Below are 16,963 nucleotides of genomic sequence, written 5' to 3'. Positions count from 1 at the left end.
GGTTTTCGAAAATACCACTACAATAAAGAGCACCAGTGGTATTTGTAAATAAAGGGTCGTCACAGTTATTTATTTTTTTGCATTTTAAGGTTTTAAAATATTACCTTTTGCTGAATATAGAAGGCCTACCCTCCTTTCTTTCTTATTTTGTGTTTGGTTCGATCTGCCCAGCCCATTTGGAAAGTGACAGTGACAATCTCTGCAAAATACACCCAGGCTGACAGGCTGACTTAGGGCAGAGGATATTGTTTTATGATGTACACTATGTACATACACCTCCACCCCTCCCCCACTAGCATACTTCAGTCACTGCTGCAAATCTGTAGAACATGTGCCTGGCCCGTGTATACCCAGCGCCCCTCCTTTCCCGCCACTAACCCAGATAATTAAATATCCATTACAATTTCCTGTGACACTGGAGCGGGATTACCAAACAAGTTATCAGATCAGCGGACACGTCGCAGATATAGACATCTCTCAGGCAGGGCCCGTGAATGCGTGAGGCGCGGAGGGGGCTTAGAACGCTACAGTAGTTCTTTAATAAGCCTCTGGGCAGAAATGTGCAAAGCTGGACAGGAAAAACGCGCGTTGTGTAAAACCCCAGAGGCGGAATAAATGCCTCCAGTTTGCAGGATGTATTTCTGCTCACTGTACTCTATTGTAGAAGCCATCCCCCAAAGGCGAGCTCTGGCTCGCAGCCCCTGCCTCCCCGCCACGCTCCCCGGGCAGGACAGGGAAGAAGCCACTGCCCGCTTCATGCCTTGTTCCTTGTGGCTGAGAAGGCATATACTGTTCCCCCCCGGGCGAGCCCCCCTCCCGGCCTCTCCCGGCGTCTGTATGGACTGGTTGTTGCTGCTGCTGGAAAGGAGCTGTTCATTGATTTCTAGGGGCTGGACGCGGCTGAAGAGAGGTAGTTATTCCTGGGCGCTCCTGGCCAACGTTTTGGCTGCGATGAAGATGCTGTTGGTCCAAGTCTGGAGACAAAGGCGCGTTTGTACCTCCCTCCTGCCAAACCAGCCCCCTCTGCCCCCCGCGCCTCTTTTCTTTTTTTCTCTTTCGCTCATATTCTCGGCGTGAGCCTGCCGGAGAGACACATCTATCTCGAGGGCTGAGGGAGAGCAGAGCAGCACGGAGACAGGTAGGTACTCTCTGCTTTCACTCGTTTACGTCACTGCTGTGCACGGGGGCAGGGATGCTGTTAGAAGGACAAAGGATGGCAGATGCAGCGCCGGCGGCACAATACAGTTTCACAAAAGAAGCGCGCCCTTGCAGGATAAATGCATTATTTACCGAGCGCAGGCGCTGCCCACGAGGACAAACCTCTGAATTCTCTTAAAATAGCCGAGAGGATAATGATACTAGCTATGCAAAATAGTTTACATAAAAAAGTGGCTATTTGCAAGAATGGCACCTATATCAAGCTGTTGCATTTTAGGAGACTGGACGTGACTGACCGATTCTCCAGCCGGCTGGAGTCTGATGTGAGCACGTGGACGTGTGATTCAGATGTACTACACTGGCTGTGACAGTTTAAATGGGAGCAACTTGTTAAAGAGACCACCCGGTGAATGATGTCTCCATAGGTCTCAAACCAATGATGACACTTTGAAACAAAGCTAGGGATGCTAGGGTAAAGAGAGCACTTTATTTCTCTACACTGTGTGGCCCCTTTAAGACTGGCCTAGGGATCAGAAAATAGCCCAAGTATTTCACTATCCTGAAAATGCAAACTTTGTACCTCAAATGCTGTCTGGGCGAATGGGCGTCTCATTATTGGTGGCTCTTTAAGCACCTGCCAAGTTTATTCCTACAACCGTCCCTCTTTAGCTCTCAAAAGTGTCAATAAACAGTTCAGATGGTTTTCACATTCGAGTCTTCTTTTGGCACCCAGTTTTGTAGAGAATTAATATTCTGAATGAAACGAGGATCCTGGCAAAAGGAAGCGGTGCTCATGTATAAAGAGGCAATTCATCGACTCGGTCCTCCGTGGACGCTTTGCTGCTCTGCTGAGTAAAGTGTGGTAACTGTGCAAGCAAAATAAAGGGCGGACTAATGCAATGTGAGAGTAACAATCACAGTGGGACGCATTTCAAGTCACGACTTTTGCAGCAATGTGGACATGGTGGATGACAATATCATCATGACATCATCCCAATCTATCTGTACTGTTGTCATTTGCAATATGACGGATTTTAAGTTTTTCAACAATGAGTGGTCATGGGAATTACCTTTTATTTTACACGTTTCAAGTGGACCCAGAGTGGTTTATTTTCTGATTTGCACAATGCCCTCTCGCCCACATGTACACAAATAAGAAAAAATAACAATGTTAATTCCATGCGCATGTGACTCATTTGGAGCGAGGGGCGGTTTCTGAGCGCTCCTAACCTCGGTAGATAATGAGTTTGGGCACGAGAGGGTACATCTTTTTGGGTGAGGTGTCAGTTTTGACATGCGATCGTGTAATCTGGAGCACTTCACAGTGCTATAATGATGCTTGTATGACGCCATCGGATCCCTCACACTGATGCCCAGGCGGGCTGCGGCCTGCGGGTTACTGATGAAGGTGTTGTTAATATTCCGCAATCTCGGGGCGCACAGGGCACATTATGTAGACAGCACCCACGACGCCTCCTGACGCATGCTCAGCCTAGCCCCCACCTCCCGGTCCGGTCTACACATAGTTGTTGTGCATGTGAAGAGGGTGAGGAGTGCCAATAACTTGGAGGCAGACACCACTCCCCCCCCTATCTTCTCACCACCCCGCTGACATGAACAAAGAGGCGAAGTGGCGGGTGTAATGTTAGTGATGGAAGTAACATGCAGACTGCTGGGTAAGGTTCTATGTATGTATTTATTTATCAAGTAACAAGCTTATATGAGTAGCGCCGTCCGGCGCTGCCGATCGTTGTGGTTCCTCGGCGCGCAATGGGGAATGCGCGCGCAGCGCGCCAACATGGCCGACGCACGTCACGTCTGCGTGACGTGCATAAACTAGAATGCGCACACTACATATCTCCCCTTTTTACCAAACTTTGCTGAGTCACTTACAGTTCAGTGTCCAATTCGAAATCTCGAAATCTGGAGGGCCTTACCACCTGCCTTCCACTTCTTGTAACCCTGACAGGGTTCTCCATAGTCTCTTGGCTCTGCATCTCATGGCCTTCTGCTCCTTCACTCACAGCTCCATCTTCATTCATGCTTCTCTCCAACCTGTCCATTTCTGTTCCTTGACTTCCGTTCTCTTCTTCCTCTTCACTCTCCGTCTCGGCTCTTACTCCGCCTTGCTGCTCACTGGCATCTTGTCTCCTCTCCACGTTCGAACCTTCTGTGTCTTCCCATTCAGTTCCATGTTGCTCCCAGCCCAAAACCTTGTTGCACCTGGCCATGCGGTCCTGGGACCACACGTTTCCATCACTCAGCAAGGCAGCTCGATCATACACTTCCACGACTTGCATCGGCTTGCTATACTTGCTGTCTCCTTTCTTCTGTAGAGTGGCCAACTTTACTCTCACCCACTCTCCTTTCTCCAGGCCTGTGCCTTTAACATTCCTTCGTTTGTTGTAGTGATTGCTGTAAATTGTCTGTGCTCTTTCCAGGTTGGCCCGCACCACGGCAGGGGACCATTCGCTGGTGACGACCTTTTCCTTCCAAATCCTGTTGTCATGCGTGAACGGTTCACGTCCCCTCAATATTTGGAATGGGCTGTACCCCGTACCAGTGGGGGTTATTCTGTAGGCCCACACCATGTTCTCTAGCGCCTTCTCCCAGTTCTGTGCACTTGATATGGCGGCTTGTATGGCTCCCATCACTACCCTGTTAAATCTCTCCACTAGGCCGTTACCAGCCGGATGGTAGATTGCCGTGTGTTTAACAGTGATGCCATTTCTTTGCATGAACTTGTTCCACCTTTCCGACGTGAACTGGGGCCCATTGTCACTCAAGATCGATTTGGGTATTCCTTCCCTAGTGAAGGTCTCTGACAGAAACTTTATGATGTTCTCTGTGTCCATAGACTCGTCTACTCTCAACTCCGGCCACTTTGAATATCGATCCATGAGTACACACACATATTTCTGTGTGCCTTGGTCATCTAGGACAGGTCCCAAAATGTCTACAGATAGTTCTTCCCACGGATTTGAAGGAAGGTCAAACTTCCCTATCGCTGGCCTCAAAGGTTTTAAGGTCTTGTCTGCCCGTTGACATTGTGGACATTCCCTGACATGCCTTTCAGCCCTTATGTCCATGCCTGGCCACCAGTAGTTTTGTTTTGCTCTTGCCTTGAGTTTTCCTATGCCCAGGTGTCCCTCATGTAGTAGGTCCAACAGTTTTGAGGTGAGGTTCCTTGGGGGGATCACCTTATCTCCTCTGTAAATGAATACCCCCTTGTCTCCTACCGACAGTTCTTCCCGCACTTCATAGTACGGCCTGAGGCTCGCCCTCACGTTTCTTTTATCTGGCCATCCTTGTACGATGTGCACCTTTACTTCCTTCATGTCGGTGTCCTCCTCGTATGACTCTGTCCATTCTTGTTGGCCAATTAATTTCTCTTGGTCTTCTATGAGAGCTACCAACTCCCCACTGCCGGCAGGGTCTTCCTCTCCAGGCTCCATGGCGGCTGCCCTACTCAGGTAATCCGCTACTCGATTCCGGTTCCCAGGAATGTACTCCACGTCATACCTGAACTCGAGTAACTTTAGGGACATTTTGGATATTCTGGGAGGGGCACTGGCGTGTCCGCTTGATGTTAGCACCTTCACCAATGGCTTGTGATCTGTTTTGAGTAGAAAACGTGTTCCCCACAGAAATTGCCGGAATCTCGCCATGGCCCATACAACTGCCAGCATCTCCTTCTCAATCACGCTGTATTTGCTCTCTGTATCCGTCAATGCTCTGGATGCAAAACTGATGGTCTCCATTTCCCCTCTTCCTCTGTCTTGCATGAGTACAGCGCCCAGGCCCTTGTCGCTAGCATCAGTCGTCAGTACGGTGGTGCCTTGTGGGTCGTAACCCTTGAGAGGAACAGCTCCTGTGACATCCTTCTTGATAGTTTCGAACTCTTCTTGGGCTTCCGGTGTCCACTGGAACACAGTGCTTTCCCTGGTCAGCAGCCTCATGTTGTGGGTCTTTGAGGCGAAGTGTACCACAAACTTGCTGTAGTACTCCGCCATCCCCAAGAACGACCTGACCTCTTCCTTGTTCCTGGGTGGCGGTGCTTCAGCGATGGCTTTTACGTTTTCCGACTTGGGTGTAACGCCCTGTTGTCCGATCTCGTGTCCTAGGTACGTCACCGATTGTAGGCCCAACCGGCACTTCGCCCACTCCGCTGTAAGACCTTTGTTTTCTAGCGTTTGTAACACGTTTCCCAGCTTCTGATCGTGATCCTGTTTGTCTCGCCCCATCACCAGGATGTCGTCCTGGAAATACTGGACGTCCTTGCAGTCTCTGAATAGTTGGTGCATCATTTTCTGGAAGACTGCAGCCGCCGAGGCCAGCCCAAACGGCATACGACAGAACTGGTAACAACCAAACGGAGTGATGAAGGATGTAAGACTTTTGCTGTCCGGGTGAAGTGCTATTTGGTGATAGGCCGATGTCAAGTCGATAGTGGAGTACCACCTCACTCCTCTGGTCTTGGCCAACATTTCTTCAATTCTGGGGAGGGGAAATTTCTCCACCACGATATTTTTATTCAGTTCTCTCAGGTCCACGCAGAGCCGGACCTTCCCATTGGGCTTCATCACGACCACTAAGGGCGCCAACCATTCTGCACAGGTTATCGGTTCTATTATTCCCTTCTTTTCCAACTCCTGGAGTTCTTTCTGGACTGCCTCTCTTACCGCAATCGGTACGTTCCTCACTTTGTGAGCCACCGGGATGGCCCCTTCCTTGAGCACGATCTTGTGTTGGAATTTTTCCATCCGTCCCACCGTGCCTCCAAACACCTTTGGGTAGTTCTCCTTCCATTTGTTCAGGTCCGGCCATTCCTCTTGCTCTGTGAGTAATATTTGCTCCTTTCCTCCTGGATCCAGCTTTATTCCTAGGTCGCCCTGGTCTAGCCATCCTAGGACAGAGGGTCCTTTCTCTGCAATGTACCGCTTGCACCATGCTGATCGGCCCCTAAATTCGAACAACAGGCGTCGGAACCCCACCATTGGAATGCGGTCGCCATTGTAGGTGACCGGCCGAATGTCTAGTTTCTCCAACTCCGGGCCCAACTTGGGTCTGAACGTTTCTTCCCACACTGCCCGTTGGACGATGGTGAATGGGGATCCGGTGTCTGCCACCACAGTGATGGTGATCCCACCCATAGACATGTCCAGGATTGGTTTTGTGGATTTCTTCCCTTCTACGCTCAGTACCTGGTCGTATATGCATAAGACGGTGACCACCTCTTCCTCTGCGACCTCCTCCAGATCTTCTTCGCCTTGATCGATGCATTTCACCATTTCCTTGGGATGTTTCTTCCTACACACCTTCTCATAGTGGCCTAAGATGCCGCAGTGTAGGCACTTGGCTCGGAACGCAGGACATCTTCTATCACGTGCGTCGTGGGACCAACTGCCGCATCTGTAGCATGATTTCTTGCCATCATTGCCTGTTTGCTTTCCTTGCCATCTGTTTGTTCCTTTGGCCGCTGGGTCTTTGCCTCTCTGGTCTTTGCGGTGGTCTCCCTCTTGTATCCTGTTCACCATCATTGGGGGGGGCTACGTCTTTCTTGGTCGCATCAGCGCACCTCCTTGCGAGTTCCGCCCTTTTTACGATGACCATTACATCTTTGAGTGTGGTGTCGCCGCTTGCCCATAACTTGTCTTGGACGTTTGTGCTCGTAGTATGCATCACGATCTAATCCTTTATGAATTCGTCTTCCCACAGTGCGTATTTACACGGGGCAGCTAGCTTCCTCAAGGCCGCTACATATTCTTCTATGTTTTCTCCAGCCCGTTGTCTTCTCTGCTGGAAGTTAAACCTGTCCACTGATACGCAGATAGTGGGGCGATAACGTTCGTCCAAGTGTTCCAATGCATGGGCATATACGTCCTTATCAGCGTCTTCCCTCTTTTTGGGCACCAGACTCTTGTAAATCCTGAGACCCTCCGGTCCCAGGTTCAGTAACAGGATCCGTTTCTTTCTTTGGGGGGTGAATGACTCTTCATTTTCGTCCTCCAGGACCCCTATGAAATTGTCAATATATTCTTTCCAATCCTCCCACTTCATCAGGGGGTCCCCAGGTTTCGGTAGAAATTGCACTGGTGCAATCGCATAGCCTGCTGGCGTGCTCATTCTCACCTCCCTGATCGCTGTCGCTTTGACGTCCTTGCTGGTGGGACTCCCTGGGGTGCTGTCCTTTACCTCTGTGTTGGTGTCTTCCTGGGGACTCTTAATGCTAGTCCCCGCCTCCTCCTCTTTGGTAGCCAGCGCGGTTCGTCCCTGGCGCGGTGTAGTAGGAAGGGTTGCGCAGTGGGCTTATCTACTGTGGGGCGTGCTGCTGCCTCTCCGGCCCCTTCGCCGCCTCTCGGGTGGCTGTGGCTCTGCCACGCTCCTCAACTTGTCGTGCCTTGGTGCCTCAGCCGTGCCCCCTTATGCCCTCTGCTGTATGGGCTGTGTGGAGCAGCTCTGCGTTGTGCTGAGGTGGTTGGATGGTTGCCTACCCTGCTGCTGCCCACGTGGGGGGGTCCGTTTTTTTTTTCTTCGGATTTGCCGACTGGAGCCATCCCATCCTCGTCGCCACTGTAATGTTAGTGATGGAAGTAACATGCAGACTGCTGGGTAAGGTTCTATGTATGTATTTATTTATCAAGTAACAAGCTTATATGAGGAGCGCCGGCCGGCGCTGCCGATCATTGTGGTTCCTCGGCGCGCAATGGGGAATGCGCGCGCAGCGCGCCAACATGGCCGCCGCACATCACGTCTGCGTGACGTGCATAAACTAGAATGCGCACACTACAGCGGGACACTCTTTCAATGTGCTCAGGGGGAAGGCGTGGGATATATTACTCTGACACCTCCGCCCCCTCCCCTCTCAGGCAGACTGTCCTGCTCCACCCCTCACCTGCTGGGACCCCTTCAGGATGGGGGGCAGAGGGCAGGCACTGTCTGCCAAGGGATGGAGAGATGGGGGAAGAATGTGGCCTCCGCACCAAGAAGGCCAACAGAGGAGTTACTTGCTCTTCGGCGCCCGTGGAAACAAGCATTTACATTGCAATAGGTCTCGCATTGGGAAAGTTTGAGCTATTGATATTGTAAATTACACATTTTATTGATGTGTTGGTTTTGAAAATAGCGAAATTAATAGCTTTGTCATTTACAATGTCAATAGTTTTAACTTTCGCAAATGTGACACCTATAGCATTTGTAACGCAATGTGTTGTATTTACATGACTTAGATGTATTGATATTACAAATAACAATGGCTTGTAATTTTTTTACTAATTAATACTTAAAAAAAGTTATTGTAATTTATAATGGCAATAGCTTAAACTTTTGAAAATAACTTTTGTGAAGATTATGTTCATTGTATTTTATTATGACAAAAATCCAAGAACAGAAGTGAAATATTAACATCTTTTTGTGACATTTGTAATAAAGCTTGAAACATTGAAAGAACATATTTGAACCAGTTGTTGTTGAATGGTTGTACAGATGATGCTGTGGTGGCGCTGAGTGATGTTGTGGTGGCGACGAGTGATGCTGTGGCAGTGCATAGTGATGTTGTGGTGCACCTGAGTGATGTTGTGGTGCACCTGAGTGATGTTGTGGTGCCCCTGAGTGATGCTGTGGTGCCCCTGAGTGATGCTGTGGTGATGCGATAGATAGATAGAGGGAGGGTGATAGATAGAGTGAGGGCGATACATAGATAGATAGAGTGAGGGCGATACATAGATAGAGTGAGGGCGATAGATAGATAGAGAGCGATAGATAGAGTGAGGTCGATAGATTGAGTGAGGACGATAGATAGATAAAGTGAGGCCGATAGATAGATAGAGTGAGGCCGATAGATAGATAGAGTGAGGCCGATAGATAGACAGAGTGAGGCCGATGAAATGAAATGAAATGAAATGAAATGAAATGAAATTTAATTTATAAAGCGCATGGCTGCCCGAGAGCGTCCCAGCGCTAACAAAAGAAACAGAGAACAAACTGTAGAAAATACCAGTAGTTAGGAGACCTTGGGAAAGAGGAATGTTTTAAGGGCTTTTCGAAACTTAAAATGACAAGGTTCAGTACGAATCTGACTGGGGAGAGAGTTCCAATTTTTTGCGGCATTTACGGAAAAGCGGCGCCCCCCTGTTCGTGCCTTCCTAACTCTAGGAACCTTGGCAAAATTTCCATGGTCCGATCGGAGAGCCCGCGCTGATTTATAAGGGCATATCAGGCTCCTGAGGACCGGAGGTCCTTTGTCCTGAAGGGCCTTGTGGGTGATGCATAGCGATTTAAAGATGACTCTTTCGCGTATTGGCAGCCAGTGAAGTGCTCTCAAGAATGGTCTGGCCGATGATCTTCTTGAGGCACCCGCAAGCAACCTGGCTGCAGCATTCTGCACCCGTTGAAGGATATTGATGGTAGCTTCAGGGGCTGCCAAGAACAGGGCGTTGCTATAATCCAATCTGGATAGTATTAACCCCTGGATCAGAAGTGTCCTGGACTGGGGGGGCAGGAGAGGGAGGACTTTCCGCACTGAGCGGAGCAGGCCAAAGCAAATGCCTGCGACTTTCTGTGCCTGTGTCTTAAAAGTTAGGTCAGGCTCAAACCATACCCCTAGACTTTTAATCTTCTCCTTTGGTATGGGCAGCTCACCCAGACATGGGGGCCATGCGGTTTTAGGGAGAGAAGTAAAGTGATGACCCAAGAGCATGATCTCCGTTTTTGCTCCGTTGAGTTTGAGCCGTGAACCCGACATCCAGGAAAATATTCCGGCAAGGCAAACAGAAAGATTGTCCAGGCATCCCTCTTGTTGGGTTAGCGAGACGACTAGTTGGGTGTCGTCCGCGTAAGTGACTGTTTTAATCCCAAAGGGGGCCACTATCTCCTCCAGTGGGGCCATATAAATGTTAAATAAAGTAGGGCTCAAAGAAGAGCCCTGAGGGACACCACACTGGAGGGGGGTGGACTTGGACAGTACACCAGCTTCCCAAATTCTGAAAGAGCGATTATTCAGAAAAGATGTAAACCATTTCAAGGCCATTCCTGTTACGCCCAGCCTGGCAAGACGGTGGATTAAGATTTCATGATCCACCGTATCAAATGCTGCACTCAGATCCAAGAGGATCACAACAGCGGATCCTCCTGAATCTAAGATACACCTTGCCTCCTCCGCCACCACTATCAGGGCTGTGTCCGTACCTTGCCCCGGACGGAAACCCGTTTGAGAGTTACTCAGCAGCTGGTTGTCTTCAAATAGATAGATAGATAGAGGCCGGCAGATAGATAGAGTGAGGCCGATAGATAGATAGAGTGAGGCCGATAGATAGATAGAGTGAGGCCGATAGATAAAGTGAGGCCGATAGAGTGAGGCCGATAGATAGAGTGAGGCCGATAGATAGAGTGAGGCCGATAGATAGATAAGGTGAGGCCTATAGATAGAGTGAGGTCGATAGATAGATAGATATATAGAGTGAGGGCGATAGATAGAGTGGTATTGTGTGGTGTGTGTGTTGCATTCAGCTGAGTGTAATTATGTGTTGTGTAATTATGTGGCACCAAGTGGCATTTGGAGTGTATGTTACATTGAGTGCAGTGTAATTATGTGGTGTGTAATTATGTGGCACTGAGTGGAATTTGGAGTGTATGTTGCATTGAGTGCAGTGCAATTATATGGCATGTACTTATGTGGCACTGAGTGTTATTTGGAGTGTACGTTGCATTGAGTGCTGTGTAATTATATGGCGTGTAATTATGTGGCGCTGAGTGGTATTTGGAGTGTATATTGCGTTGAGTGCTGTGTAATTATGTGGTGTGTAATTATGTGGCACTGAGTGGGTTTTGGAGTGTATGTTGCATTGAGTGCTGTGTAATTATGTGGAGTGTAATTATGTGGCACTGAGTGGTATTTGGAGTGTATGTTGCATTGAGTGCTGTGTAATTATGTGGCGTGTAATTATGTGGCACTAAGTGGTATTTGGAGTGTATGTTCCATTGAGTGCAGTGTAATTATGTGGCATGTAATTATGTGGCACTGAGTGGTATTTGCAGTGTATGTTGCATTGAGTGCTGTGTAATTATGTGGCACTGAGTGAGATTTGGAGTGTATGTTGTATTCAGTAGAGTGTAATTGTGTGGCGTGTAATTATGTGGCACTGAGGGGGATTTGGAGTGTATGTTGTATTCAGGAGAGTGTAATTGTGTAGCGTGTAATTATGTGGCACTGAGTGGTATTTGGAGTGTATGTTGCATTGAGTGCTGTGTAATTATGTGGCGTGTAGTTATGTGGCACTGAGTGGTATTTGGTGTATGTTGCATTGAGTGCTGTGTAATTATGTGGCGTGTAATTATGTGGCACTGAGTGGGATTTGAAGTGTATGTTGCATTGAGTGCAGTGTAATTATGTGGCGTGTAATTATGTGGCACTGAGTGGTATTTGGAGTGTATGTTGCATTGAGTGCAGTGTAATTATGTGGCGTGTAATTATGTGGCACTGAGTGGTATTTGGAGTGTATGTTGCATTGAGTGCAGTGTAACTATGTGGCGTGTAATTATATGGCACTGAGTGGTATTTTGAGTGTATGTTGCATTGAGTGCAGTGTAGGCGAATGGAGCAGTTCTAAGGTTTAGCAAAGACTATAGACTATGCTTTGAACTGAGGTAGCACAGAAGAGAGATTAGCCACAATTAAATTAGAAGTTGACAGGAAATCTCTTTAGTCTCCTCAGTTAGACTCCAGAATGATCATGACAGATATGTTCACAGTAGCGAAATTGACATGTGGACTATATCTCCTTAGCCAAGGAATGCTAAAAGCCATAGCATAATTAGAAGAGGCTATTTTATCCAGAAGAAGTACTGTTAATACAATCTTCAAAAGAGACATGTTATCTTAAAGAAGCGTTTCTTACCAGATCTGAAGTTAATGGTTCACCATCAACAGTTCGAACTTTTTTTGTCTTAGTCCTTCTGTGAATATTGTTTTTTCAAGTCCACTCATGATCAATAAAATGTCCATGTGCGCCACAATCAAACAGTAAAAAAAAATAATAAAACAAGCAAATTAAAATCCTTCGACACAGCCGCACATTCTTTTATAGAAGTGCGCAATATGCATGCACCCACCAAAGAAATTACACAGACAGCATTTTTACTTTTTAGTTGCCAATCGGAGTTGGATCGGTAACCTGATAAGAAAAGAAAAGAAAAGGCCCCAAAAAAGTTTTTTTCCTGAAGTGGGCAGATGGGAGGGGTGGGGTCCCGATGGTATCAGAAGCAACACTAGATACTGTGAAGCAACATCCCAGAGAGAGGGGGCAAACAACAAAGCACCACAGGGGAGGATGGGGGTAGAACATTGAAACAACAAGGGTGGGACACGAAAGCAACAGCGGGAGGGCTGGTGAGGGGACACGAAGGCAGCGTGGGGAACAGCATTAGCAAAAGGAACATAGGCAAGTGCAAAATAGAGGAGCAGGGAGAAGCTATCAGGCAACAACAGAGAGTAACATGGAGTTATGGGGTGGATATACTTAATTGAGATGGCTCACAAACACTAATGGAGTGCATTGCACTAAAGAAACAAGCACTAGGCATTGCTGTGGCTGGGGCAGGGGAGCGCATTCCTTTGAAGTCTGATGGGGGGGGGGGGGGGGCGGCGGGGGAGTGGCTTCCTTTGAAGTCTGTTGCCGAGGCTCAGACAAATGGTAATGGTGTGCGATGTGCGATGTGGCTGGCGTTGTGCACGCACCTGGCTCACATGAACTGTGTCCGATCCGCAGCAGTTTGGGTAGACTTTTGAAAGCCCTTACTAGAATCTCGACAAACAAGCATTGCTAAAGCAATGCTGTAGGTCGAGACCTAAAAATGGTAAGTAACGAGCGCAGTCGATGTTTGTGTAGCAATGTAAATGATTTTCTTGGATAAAATTATGATATGCGACATACTATCGTGCGATTTCCAAAGTAAATGCAGAGTGAGGACGAAACGTATACCAATTTATTATATATATATATATATATATACATACATATATATGATGAAACGTATACCAATTAAATATATATAAATATTGTTTTTACACTGATCCTTTCTTGGATATGTTTACAGCTATCAGCATGACTGACGTTTATGGCGTAGAAAAGTTTCCCTTGTATTCTAACAAAAGCAGTATAGTTTCTGGCTTCTTTGGAAGTGTTTTCCTTGAAACTTTAAAGTATGCTTGCGAGTTTCTTTGTGAAGCATCAGCACATGCACCTTTACTAGGATGGCGCAGCTGGTCTCCACAGAGAAGGCAGTGGCTCTGCAGTCATTTTGGGGAGTTTAGTTTTAAGAGAAATATATGTTGTTATGTATATGTTTATTACTTATAACACCGAATGAGGCACTTGCAACATCTTCCCAACAGAAAAAACACGCAATGAACAATTGCAACTTCCTTGTTCATATTTCCTTCCTTTAAAATGAGTGTTAGACAAACTATCCGTTATGTATTTTTTCTTTTTTTAATAAAAGACGAATATGTGAACTGGATACCGTAAATCCCCAAGTTGTCTTGCGCCAATGTCCACATAAATATAGGGAAGGCTTCTTATAAGTAAATGTGTTATATGTGTTTGTGCTTTTGTGGTAGTTGTAGATGGTATCACTTTAAGAGTCCTGTTATTTTTCCAGTGTCATTGTTCTGCCAGATTTATTGCCTGTATTCTTGATGTAGAATTGTGGGGGACAGGGGAGTTGACTGACTTGACATAAGGCAGGTACTGTGCTATCTCTCCAATAAATATTTTCAAAACCCGTCATGGAATATTGGATTTGCTACAAATTTGGCGACAATCTGAAGTGGTACCTTCTACAATGGAGTGGCCCCATTTGTGTAGGATATCCCAAGACCTATGCGAGCAGTGGTGGAGAGTACTGTGTCTGGGATTAAGGACCTGAGGCCTTATTTATGAAGGCCTTGCGCCGCCGGTGCGTCACTTTTAAAATGGGAAAAAGTGACGCACCGGTAGCGCAAGGCCTTCATAAATAAGGCCCCTGCTTTTTACATTTCTCGCTTCATAGCGCTGCCAGCAGAGAACACCTATGGATTCTTTGGTGATTTGAAGAGAATTTAGGTACACCTGGGTCTTTACTATATGTGTTTTGAAAGCTGCCCGTCTTGCTCCTGAAGTTTCCCCCTTGTATTCTGTGGGGATTTCTTCATGAGATTTCTTTCCAGTATTCCGAGGCGACTTCTTCACATGACCCTATGTGGAACTGCATGATGCTTTGTCAGGACATGGACGCAGCTCATCACGTCAGTATTGCCTCAACGAGGGTTCAAGGCCAGGACCCTCGTCACGTCTCAACACCATTTTGGAAACAACCTAGCAACGATGCACTGTTACCCTTGTGCCTGGCTGTACAGCGCCGATGCGCACAGCTGGGTTCATGTCCTGTTAAAGCTGATTTGCCTTTCGTTGCAGGTTTTGCACTAACGTCTTTGTCACAACAATACACACAACATTCTGGTTTACCTTGGAATCTGTTCACCGTAAGCTGTTTCTATTCATCCTGCCACTGATGTGCACAGCAGTTTTTAATTCTTGTGAATCCACAATGTTTATAAACTACTGTGCACATCAGTAGCAGGATGAATAGAAGCAGCTTAAAGCAGTTTGAACAGGCTAACCTCTGTGGTGGTATGCAGTGTGATGCGATTTAACCACAACTTCTCCCTCAGTCTGTCTTTCCACTCACTACCAAAATGACATGCCCACAAAATACTCTCCTTCAACACACGGTTTTATCTTTTCACTTGACCATTGTCCCTAGGTTCATACAGCGCGGTAGTAATATGTTGAATGTTGCAATATTTAAGAAATACACACATCTCCTGTGACATTTGCTGCACCCCATAATCCGTGATGAGATCGTCAGGATAGCCTTTCCTTGCAAAGAGTTCCTTATAGAATTCAATAACGGTCACAGTGGTAACCTGAGCCACAAACTTAAGCTCTGGCCACTTTGAGTGGTAATACACTAGAACCATGGCAAACCTGCACTCATGTGGTAAAAAGTTAAACGGGCCAGAGATATCAAAGCCTTCCTTCTGCCATGGGAACTCAGGCCACTCAACAGGACACAAAGGAACCAGGAAAATGTTGAGCATTTTCTCACTGTTAGCACACACTTCACACTCACATGCCATATTATACCCCTAATCAGTCTAAACCTGTTCATCAAAAGGTAGTCCTGGTCATCCTCTTCAGAGACAACATTCCTAGATGTCTTTCATGGGCTATCATCATAATGAGATCACATAAATCTGTGGGCGGCAGGCCACCCTTGAATAACATTTCCTACTACTCAGATGCCCTCCAATAAGGATACAAATCAACAGCAATCTCCCACCTTCTAGGACAGCCATCTTGCACACATTCTTTAGCAACTGATCCCCTTCCACAGCAACCTTCCACACCCCTTCGTCCATGCCCTAAAAATCCCTAAACATGGTATCAGCAATACTGGCAACCACTTCTGTATCTCCTTCTTTCTTACTTTCCTCGTTGCCGTCCCATGGAAGCCTCGATAAACAATCTGCAGTAATATTTTTTTCCAGGTACCTGTTCAACCTGGTAATTGTACTCTTGAAGCCTAGACATAAGTCTTACAATGCGAGCAGTGGCACAACTTCCCACACCAGGAGACAAAACCCCAACCAATGGTTTGTGAACAGTCATCAGGATAAAACGAGAACCCCAAACAAAAATCTGGAAGTGCTCCACTGCCCAGCTACTCACCAAACCCTTATTCTATCACTGCATACTTCCTTTCTGCCTCACTAACAGGGCGCAATGCATACGCCACATTTCTTTCTTCTCCCCCACATTTCTGGGACAACACACTTCCCACTCCATAAAGACTGGCATTTACAGTAATTATTAATCCTTTGTTCACACCGAAAAGCTTTAGAGTAGGTGCTCCCACAATTTCAGATTTCACCAAATCAACAGCAGTTGTCTTTCAGACCACAATTCCAGATTTCTCAGAGTTAGTTCTCTTGGAGGCTCCATCTTTCTCACAAAGTCCTTAATAAACTTGCTGTAGTACTCTCAGAGACCAGCAAATGAGAGCAACTTTTCTTTGTTATCAGGTGCAGGGGCGTTGACAATGGCATCCACCAATGACTGCTTTGACACCACACCTTGCTTGGAAAATGTATGTCCTAATTATTCCACAGATTCTTTAATTAACTTGCATTTGCTCTCCTTCAGTGTGAATCCCTACTTACCCAACTCTGCACATACACTCTTCAAGTGCTTCAAATGCTCTTGATTATTCTATGAAATAATCAAAATGTCATCTTGAAAGCACATGACAAACTATTCAATTCTCTTAAATATATGAAACGTCAATCTCTGGTAAATGGTTGCAGCCGATGCTTGGCCAAACAGCATCCTCTTGAATTGGAATAATACTTGAGGAGTAATGAAAGTGGTCAAAGACCTAGATTCTTCACTCACTTCAATTTGATGACTTGCTGAACGCAAGTCCAGTATAGAAAAGACCGCTTGCCCCGCCAACATACTGACCACCTCATTAATATTTGGTAGAGGATGGCCATGTACTACAATGTTTGCATTTAATGCTCTGAGGTTGATACATAATCTCAATGTTTTATCCACCTTGAGGTCAAACCTAGTGGAGATACCCATATGGAAGACTCTACTTTTTCAATAATCCCTCTGTCCAACATGTACTTGAGGATACTACTAAGCTTCTCTCAAACATTAATGGGCACTCTTCTAAGTTTTTGTTTCATCTGACTTGCCCCACC

General features: G+C 46.7%; 1 protein-coding gene across 1 annotated transcript in view; it reads left to right on the top strand.

Annotated features, from left to right (window-relative positions):
* Positions 1–1,009: 1,009 nt before the first annotated feature.
* Positions 1,010–16,963, top strand: part of SCRG1 (stimulator of chondrogenesis 1) — a 94,624-nt gene continuing 78,670 nt past the window's right edge. The window contains exon 1 of the mRNA XM_078677679.1: positions 1,010–1,138. The gene's annotated coding sequence lies outside the window, so the exon portion shown is untranslated. The remainder of the gene's footprint in view (positions 1,139–16,963) is intronic.

The sequence above is a fragment of the Lissotriton helveticus genome, chromosome 2_1, assembly GCF_964261635.1.
Source record: "Lissotriton helveticus chromosome 2_1, aLisHel1.1, whole genome shotgun sequence".
NCBI lineage: Eukaryota > Metazoa > Chordata > Amphibia > Caudata > Salamandridae > Lissotriton > Lissotriton helveticus.
This window is presented reverse-complemented; position numbering and strand designations above follow the sequence as displayed.